We start from the raw sequence: 9,806 nt of genomic DNA, 5'->3' as shown, positions 1-9,806 counted from the left end.
GGAACTATATTTCACGTATGGTGGCTGAGCTCCTTATGTTAACACCCAATATATATGCGTAAAACTTATAAATTCGTATAGCGTTGGATTATTGTTAAAAAACGTATTGAAAAAAACTTCGCTACTGAAGTAAAAATCAGTTTATACTCGCCCCAAACAAAAGTATATTTTGGAGCTTCAAGTTTTGCAAGTTTAGCCGACAAAATGCTTTATAAGACCACGATGCAACAATTGCTAACTCTTTCAAAAATATATTCACAATTGAATTAAAAGAGTGGCCTCTTAAAATCGCATTTATTTCAATTCCATTTGTTTATCTAGTTTTTTTTATTTTAATACCTCATACATAATTTTTTAGGACAATTTTATATACTGTATTATTAAAAACAATGATATCTTTTTTTTTTTTTCTGTATTATTGAATTTTACGTTACATATGTTCTGTTTTTTTTTTCAGTTATGTGTCTCGGGCGTTAATATTAATAAAATAAAATATATTATGGGCGATAATTTAATAATAAAAGTCTTAAGTACTGCCCTGATATGGTGAAAAATAAAATGTGAGTTTGTTCTACCCTGACCCGGAAAACAAATTATGAATAATGAGTCTTTGTACGGAGTTAGTGTCTACATCTTCAATACGTCTTCATCTTCAGCTAATGCTGACTTTACTAGAGCTGTAAAACCACGAACAGACCTGGAGCCTGATCCTGAAGATGAGATGACATACGCTCACTTAGGACGACAAAGAACATATAATAAGAAATATTGAAGCTATGTAGCTATTTTACGGATTTAAAGAATTCTTAAACGACCGTACTAAAAAATCTCCCTGTAGCTCAATTACAAATAACTATCGACGTGCTAATAAACGACGTGATAACAATTTCTCACCATGATTGTTTATCGTATTCGCGATCACAATAGAACATCCGTGAACACCTAATATTAATGTCAAAATATTTACGCTTCGAGACGTATATTCCTGCTGCGAAACGACATATTCGAATTTTACAGGTGTAAATATGGAAAATATTCCAAAAGTGCTATTTTTATTGATTTATTTATTATTTATTGCATTTAGCCGGCGGTTGGCAAGCCAATTGTCAAGAAAAGCAGTCGCCATAGTAATTAACAAATTACAACAGGGATCAAAAGTTAAAATTAAAATCAAAAGTAAAAGTTAAAATTAAAATTTATGATACTCCTATTTACATTAACGTTTCCCATTGCGTAACAGAAAAAATAATTCTTGTGTACATAATGGCGAGTGACGTCTTACAAAAATGCGTTTATTTTATTTTTAACTAGTAAATATTTTCAAAAATGTTATGAGTATGTCGAAATGTTTGCAGACTGGCCGAATTTTCTCCCTAGGGATTTACTCTGTTGCAACAAATTTAGATCTGAATAACTCCCTAGGAAGGAAATTCAGCTAGTTTGCAAACATTTGGACATACTTAAAACATTATTGAATCAACTAACTGGTAAAAGATAAGTATAAAAATTGGAAAATTGTTTTCAGGCGATGCTTAGTAGGTGAATTGGTTCAGCCGGACGAATCTGACCCACATTATAAAGGTTTCAGCTCTTTTACTTCACAAAAGTCAACGGATGGAAGAGTTGAGGAAATGTAGATGTTAAAACATGGGCAGAATGGATAATGTTACACAGTGTGTGTAGTGGCTACTTTAACCATCCAACGATAGGTCATAAACCCTGTAAATGCCTAGACTTCTATACTCCCTTCTCAAAAATATTTTCCCTCTGCTGCAACAAATTTAGAGTAAATATTTTGATTATAACATTATAAAAACAATAAAAATTACGGTGTTTTCAATCAGTTCTGCGCAATAAATAATTATGAATGTAACTTTTACTTCTTTATTAAATATGTTGTCAACAATATTTTGAGTTTGTCTAAATTTTTGTAGACAAGGACTGGATTCAACTCCCTGGGGAGCTGTTTATATTAACATATTACAACAGAGATGAAGAACATTTAAGAGAAGGTAATATAGAAGTCCAGGCATCTACAGGGCTTATGACCTGTCAATGGCTGGTTTAAGTGGCCACTTTACACACTGTGTAACATTCACCATTCTGCCTATATTTGAACATCTATATTCCTTCAATTCTTTCATCTGTTGATGTTTGTGAAGTTAAAGAGCTGAAACTTTTATTTATATAAACTACCTGGTCCATGAAGAAGTATAAAAATTGAAAAAATAATATTTTCAGGCGTTGCCTAGTATGTAGGTGAAATAATTCAATTAGTTGAATCTCACCTGCATAAATAAAGGTTTCAGCTCTTTAACTTCACAAACATCAACAGATGAAAGAATTGAAGGAATATAGATGTTCAAATATAGGCAGAATGGTGAATGTTACACAGTGTGTAAAGTGGCCACTCAAACCAACCATTGACAGGTCATAAGCCCTGTAGATGCCTGGACTTCTATTTACCTTCTCTTAAATGTTCTTCATCTCTGTTGTAATATGTAAATATGTTGTATTTCCGACTGCATTTTTTATTTCCTTTGTTCATTTCAATCAAAAAATTATGTTTTCCTGAAGTTGTTTTTAATTTTGAAATTAAGATGTTGCCAGTTGCTCTAGGTCACGTACTTACATTTTGTTATGTAGAAACACTACTATTTACGTTGTCTTTATGGATTAGATGTAAACTTTTTAAATAATGATTTTATATATAAAAGCCTACATTTCGTAAATAATTGGACAGCGGGAAAAGAAGAAGGTTTCTTTTATATAACTTTGAAAATAAATTATATTTTTTTTTCGACCGGTAAAATATTTGTTTTAAAAGCACCACCCCAATCGATTATTCCGTACTGTAATATGGATTGGACTAATGCAAAGAAAATTGATTTTAATTTTTGATATTTAATATATTACTTAATGTAATAAATGCATATATGTTTTTTCATTCTATTTTAAATATTATTTATTTGCTTCTTCTACTTTATATTTTTAGCAATTATTAAGCCCAAATAGTTTATGCTATTTTTTTCCAGTGATTTGGAGGCAATAGGGAAATATCACGTTCTACAAATACCGTTAAAAATATGTTAAATGGATTTAGAATAATATTTTTTTTTTCAAATTTAACATGGTATTGTTTTCATGTAAAAATTTCAAAAAGAAATTCGATAAAAATACGTTCGTAGAAAAACGCGACGTGTTTGACCTTGAATGTTGTATCTTTTACAAAGGACAAACAGGGCGCACAGCAAAGAAAATGATTGACGAACACAAAAGAGCGTGTAAACTTGGGCTCAGGAGCCCAAGAAGTCAGGACTTCTAAACTAGGTTGACTACTGTCAACAGGCCGGCTTCTCTTAATTCTAACTATCTTAATTCATTCAACGTACGGCCTAGCCTAGTTGAGTGGCTAATTTAACTATTTGACGGCGACATATATACATATGTATCAATGCATATTACAGGTTAGTAAATGTTTCAATTATTCGTCGTTACTCAAAACCTTGTAAATTATTGACAAATACCTAGTTTATAGAAAACAAATGAGCCTCATCCATCTCAATCGTAATAGCGTTCCATATTCGAAGTGCTGTCATTAACTCAAAATTCAGAATTGATGGCGGGCAGTCGGCCAAAATGGCGCGCGTCGGTCGGTAATGTAGGGACCATTGTTGCCAAATGGCGTCTTACATTTCACTTTGTAGGAATGCTGAATTTCACTTTGGGCCGAGTACCGTCGGCGTTGTCTGCCGACCCAATCAAGTCTTTGTGGACCAACAGATGTCGGTAATTCAAGCAAAATTGATTCGCATAACTATTGATTGCTTCAATATTCATACCGCTCATTTGAATTCTGGGTTTGTGACAATACTGGACGCCCATAATATTCTAAGGTTAAATTCCACTATGTAATATTGTTTGTTTTCAATATAAATTCCTCTGAAACAAACGGATGTTTCATGTAAATTGGTACATTTTTAAATAAAATCAAATGTATGTAGACATGCCCTTCTCGTAGAGTAGTGGTTGACGATTTTTCCGACTATACTTACGGTTCCTGGGCCCCGATCAAAATAGGAATTTTACAGAGTTTTCTTTAACTTACTGTCTATAAAATGAAATAAATTATTATGTACAAAAATGTGTACATCTGTATGAAACATTGAAGTATCTTAGTAGGAACCTTTTAGTTAAACATGTTCGTGTATTTACTTTATAGAATTTTTCTACAATAGGGAAATATCACATAACATACGAATACCGATAAAAATACACGAAATGGATTAAGAATAATTATTTCTATTTTCAAAATCAATATGGATACTGTGGAGCAATGTTTTCATACATAACTTTAAAAAAAGAAATTTAAAAAAAAGACGTAACTAGAAAAACGCGACATGTTTGGCATTGATAATTGTGACGTCAATATTCGTGACGATGTTCTAGAAAAATTAAAAACGGTTAGGAACAAAGTTCAAAATCGATATTAATTGTGACGTATTAGGGGCGTGGCCAATGCAATGACCGTTTTTGCGGTAATTAAAAATCAAAAAATTAAAAAATATTTTTTATGTTTCTAATAAGTAGCAAAAATTTTTTTTTACTAGGCAGTATTTCATAGACACTCATTACTTAAAAAGTGTTTTAAAAAAGTGATATTTCCCTATTTTGTCTAAAATGTGTACATTTCGAAATATATTTTTTTTCGAAACATCGCACCTCGAGTGTTAAACCTTAAACCATATGCGCAAATACTGTCGGTTAGGGACATACATAGAACATAGGCGCGTATTCGGCGCTCAATCAAGTTAGCAATACAAGAAAACCAATATAACAATAAATCCGTTCTTAATTAGTCTTATCAAAAATCCAACCAGTCACATTCAATGTTTACATTTTTACTTCATTTACGAAAAGTTAATTGGTCTTTTAATGTTTAAAAATCTATGTTTTTAATATTTATTATGTATGACTGAATGTTTTCTAAAAATAAATAAAATGATTTGCCAGTTCGCAAAAATAATATACGATGAACGCACGGTTATATTTTTGAAAAATATAAGACCAGACTGGGTAAATACATAAAATAACTGGCTTCGGCCCGGCAGTCAACTAGTTTGTGTCTTGGAACTTTAAAAAAGGTCCGTTAGTTTCAAAATGTTAGTCAGTATCCTCAAAATAACAATAAGACAAATAAAATGGCTATACCGTTTGGACAAACCAGATAAAAAGAAAATGGTGTTAAATGAAACGTACATGTCAAACGTATTAGAAATTATTACGGTGAAAAAAACGCGCATAGAATTTCTAATCATACCACGGTTTATTTGGCCATTAGGTTAGAATTTGTGATACATTATTTTTATCAGGATCTTTTGAGGATATAAAAACACATCTTTTTTCGTCCTTTGCAATAAATTCGTAAAAGAATTCACCACTGGGGTTAAACCACCCTAAAACTGTTTCCTCTCTTGTAAAACTTTACGAAAGAAATACGAATTTTCAGGATCTAACACGTCGAGGTTTTTCAAATTATTTCGGGACGAATTTAATACTATGAAAGCCGAAGATGTATCATGGAGATTCAATCCTCTCTGTATGAACCTACGTAGAAATTGCGTAATTGTGTGTCTTTTTTAGTTTACATAATATTCCCAAGACGTTTTTGGCAAAACACCTTATATTTTATGTGTTTTTATTTATTGCATAAATAAGTATACATATTTAAAACCAAGGAATCTATATAATACGAGTAAATATACAATGAATACGGAGCGTTCCCTGGTTAAGATAGTCTCCATCTAACATGGCTCAGCCTTTTGATAAAGCTTTTACCTCTTTTTTTGCTGGTGATACATCTAAACTGCTAACTAGGGATAGCTTCCCCGTTTTAAGACAGTAAATATATTTTTTTGCATCAACCTATTATTTAAAAAATCTTTTTTGTTAGTTTTCCCATTTTCGTAATTAACTAGCGGACCCGACATCCTTTGTCCTGCCCGAACGTTGGCTTGCCTGCTATTAGCTGGTTGAACAAACGTTTTTTTGTAAATTAGGACAAGCTTTTTTAATATACAAAAAAACAACATCTCCCGAATTTTTCGATACATGCATTTTAGCCGAATGTAATCCTGGAAGTTAGATGAAAAACACATATTTGCTCCTAACTTTGTTTCTGATGGACGTATTAAAGATATTATTATTTACAAACCTAATTCACACCAATTAAATTATTTTGCGAAAAATCGCATGTAAATTGGTTCAGTAGTTATTGAATCTATAAAGGACAAACATACATACATTCATATTTTTAAAAATAAAAGATATTCAAAAGGAAGTTATACTAATAAGTAATTCATAACAACAAACGTATAATGAAAAAATGAGAAAGAGCGTTTTAAATTTGTATAAAATTGTATCGTAATAAATTTTAAAAAGGTTCATTCACTTCATAAAAGTCAACGGAAGAGATAAGGAAACGTAGATGTTTAAACATAAACAGAATGGTAAATGTGTTACACAGTGTAAAAAATGGGCACGTAAATCAGCTAATGACAGGTCGTAAGCCCTGTGAATGCCCAGACATCCATATTCACTTCTCAAAAATGATCTCCTTCTCTGTTGAAACAAATTTAAATCTGGTTCAGCCTGTTCTAAGAGAGAAATGCATTATTATCCATGAAAAAAATAATACTCAAAGAAACAAAAAAGTATTGCTTTTTAAAATAAGGGCTAGACATTTTTTTTTAAAGGAATAACCCGCTAAGCCTCTATTTTGAGGCTTGTCAGCAGGTGGGATAGAGGGGATGTGAAAGGAGGTAATGAAAAACACACCACAACACCCAGACGAATTGAGAGAAAAATCTGTGTTGGTTTTCGTGCAACTGGCGGGAATAGAACCCGCGACGCCAGTTTCACAGTTAGCCGTCTAACCAACTGCGTCACGGCGCCTGTCTTGTCTGCCAAAAATTTGATAAAGCAACAAGAAAGGCAATCTTTAAAAATCCGATATTTGATGGCAAGAAATATCGATGAAGATCGCCAAAATGTAGAACCAACAACATCTAAAGATGAAAAAAAATGTGTTAAGTCCACCAAAATAGTCGAAAAGGTAAGAATTTTTTTAGATCAGTTCCCAAAAATACCATCCTATCACTGCAGAAAGTCGACCAATCAGTTATATTTAGAACCAATTATTATTTATTTTTCTTAAAAAGACAATATGATTTATCAGTCTATAAATCCCAGTCGCGGTATTGACCTTAAGTAACAGACATAAGAGTTTTGTTATACCAGCCTAATGGAATCATTCAATTAGAAACTAGTTTTAATGACGACTTTACAAATTTACCTCATCACTCAAAAAACCTCTCTTTACCAACATTTTCCCCTTCTATGTTCGAGGGGCCATTGAAAATAAGAAAAACAAAATATCGACACCTTCAAGAGTTGAAAAAGTTTTTGCCTGCTGATTGTCAGCCATTTCATGATCAAATACTACACTTAATTTTAATGTAATAATATATTGTTTTATCTAATATTATTTGTGTAAATATAAAAATTATAATTTGGAGTAATGATATAAACTCTTATATATAAACAACTAAAACAGTGTAAGTCACTCTCCAAGCCCAAGAGTTAGTCTCTTTTTTTGGAGAGTTACAGTGATAACATTTACTAGATGTGTAAAAGTAGATATGTTTAGAATTTTCCAAAAACATGTACTCTTTATGAAATTTATGAAAAAAAAAATTAAAAAAAGAAAATGTTAACCTAAGAAAATAACAAAAATAATTTCAATGAGAGATAAAAAAAAATGTTTTACATAAATAATATATCAATATGGAACGTTCTGTCTACTAACCACTTACGTAATTTATTATGTATTGTCACAAAAAATATTTCTTTGTATGTACTGTCCCAAATCATTTTTTTTATAACTTGTGGGAGTACAATATCTTGCTCATAATTTACATCAACAATACTTTCAGTTCGTCCAAACTTTTGTAGACACTCCCAAGGGAGCTGTTTCCATGAGTTTTTATACTTTTTATTTTATACCAGTCAATGACAGGTTATAAACCCTGACTCCCATAATTCCCCCTCAAAAGTGTTTTCTCTCTCTGTTGCAGCAAATTAAGATGACTAATTGACTTACAAAATATTATAATTATAATTAGTGCGAGCACTTAGGCAGCACTTTATTAACCGATTAGTAAATTCAGCGGAGATCATTTTCAAGATCTTTATTTGTGATGTCACTGAAGGCTTAACCGTTTTCAGCGAAATGTAGATCTTTGCGCTGCGCGTGTTCGTAGATATTATAACTTTCAATCGAATCTGTAAAAAAGGTTAGAAGCATAAATCTTTTTTTCATCTACCTACCAGGGTTGCATTCGATGAGAATGCATATACAAAAAAATGGAAGAATGTTGTTTTTTTGTGTTTAAAAAAGTTTGTTTTTGAATGTTTACAAACAAAATTCGCTTTTTATGGATCCCAATTAGATTTTTTCCTTACATTCCTTATAATTTCTTCCCATTTTTTTACACTGGATTTTTGGTAATATTAAAAGAATATTAAATGACATTTAATACATTTTTGAAAATCACATTCATGAATAAAATGCACCCCTGTTGGTGAGAAGAGCCGAATTTGACATTTGTCAAAAAATTCTATATTTGAAAATGAATTATTTTTAGTTTTGGAATTCAATCATAGCCAGGTACCTGCTTCACAAAGATAGGTAGTTGAGAGTGGCAAAAGGACACGTAGTGCTTCTTTGCCGGAAATTGGGTAAATGACGTAATTTTTAACATGCAGTTTATTTTTGGGGGGTTCAAAACTCTGGTTGGAAACCCGTGCTCTAGGGAGTAGAGAAAATTCACAATAGCACCCCAGGAAGGATGGTGAGCCTAGTTTTCAGTATAGTGGAAATAGGATTGGTGTTATTATATTACCGCTTGTAATAGCCAGCGCGTCATGACGTCACTGCGTGTCGCTTTCACGAGATCATATTCAAGGATTCCAAAATAATAATTACAACCCCAGAATTCGGGGCAATAATAGTCTGGCGGGGTAACTTGTTTTACCACATTATTCGGGCGACTGTAAAAAGGGGGAATGAAACAAAAGAGGCACTTTACTTTAATATTGTTCTTTTCATATTAGTTAATTAAAAATAAAAAAAAATTGTACCACAACAGGCCAGGAGGCCCAATTACATTGGTGAATTACATCACAGAACACCCAGGCTTGAGAATCACACTTTTTTTTTGTTCTCACCGGGAATCGAACCCGGAACCTTCCGTGAGTGAGTCAAGCGTCTTGACCACTACACCACAGAGGCCGCCAACATATTGCAAAGGAGTTGGAGAACTAAATGCTGTTAAATATTTGTATATAACCACTTACCGACTTTTCTATGTCTACCGGTTTCGAGACGTACCCGTCTCTTCGTCAGAACACCAATTAAATCGACATGCAACACCCACTATACACAATTACCATGGTTGTTGAAGAAAAATATAAAACCAACACGACATGCATTTTAATTAGCACATGCACGGATTAGGACAAACATGCACTGATTAAATTATGAAAATATCCATGGCCTGTTCGTGGGTATACAATAAATGTTTATGAATTTTTGCTCCTATATTATTTTATAAAGGCAAGTATAATATTTTTGTGTAATACAAGAAAGAAAAAAGAAAATTTTCTCTAAATGATTTAAATGTACTTTTTTATTTTATAGTAATTAAAAAAGTAAATAAAAAAAATAAAAAAATCCTTATTATTGA

The sequence above is a fragment of the Micrasema longulum genome, unplaced genomic scaffold (assembly GCF_059751315.1).
Source record: "Micrasema longulum isolate JH-2025_06_02 unplaced genomic scaffold, ASM5975131v1 h1tg000504l, whole genome shotgun sequence".
Taxonomy (NCBI): Eukaryota; Metazoa; Arthropoda; class Insecta; order Trichoptera; family Brachycentridae; genus Micrasema; species Micrasema longulum.
This window is presented reverse-complemented; position numbering follows the sequence as displayed.